This window comes from Etheostoma spectabile, unplaced genomic scaffold, assembly GCF_008692095.1.
Source record: "Etheostoma spectabile isolate EspeVRDwgs_2016 unplaced genomic scaffold, UIUC_Espe_1.0 scaffold333, whole genome shotgun sequence".
NCBI lineage: Eukaryota > Metazoa > Chordata > Actinopteri > Perciformes > Percidae > Etheostoma > Etheostoma spectabile.
This window is the reverse complement of record NW_022605586.1, coordinates 133,339-133,681: the sequence shown is the minus strand read 5'-3', so window position 1 is coordinate 133,681 and position 343 is coordinate 133,339. Positions and strand designations below refer to the sequence as shown.

General features: G+C 46.1%; 1 protein-coding gene across 1 annotated transcript in view; it reads left to right on the top strand.

The window, feature by feature from the left end:
* The window catches only part of med4 (mediator complex subunit 4), a 27,558-nt gene that overhangs the window by 17,009 nt on the left and 10,206 nt on the right, over nt 1-343 (top strand). The gene's annotated exons all lie outside the window — the stretch shown is intronic.

Here is a 343-nt window from a genome sequence, read left to right as displayed (position 1 = left end):
GTGCGTCCTAGAGGAGCTAACAGCTAACAGACGCTACTAGCACCGACTTGTCTGAAAAACAAAATGTTGCGTTTACTGGTAAACTGGTAAACCTTGAGACCGACGTATGACCGACTGCTATCTGTTGAGTTTTCCTCCTGTTACTCTGTCCTCTGGGACTGTCTACATCTAGAAACTAAGCTGCACGGGTTGCAGGAACCTACTCTGACTGGCTCATGAGTAGACCGGTTTACGGAGCGGTAGATTGGCTTTGCAAAAAAACCCGGCGTGTTCTATGAAATGCCGCTTTAAAAGAAATAATCGCTCGATCACGTAAATTTGATCGTGGGAAGTCAAAATCGTG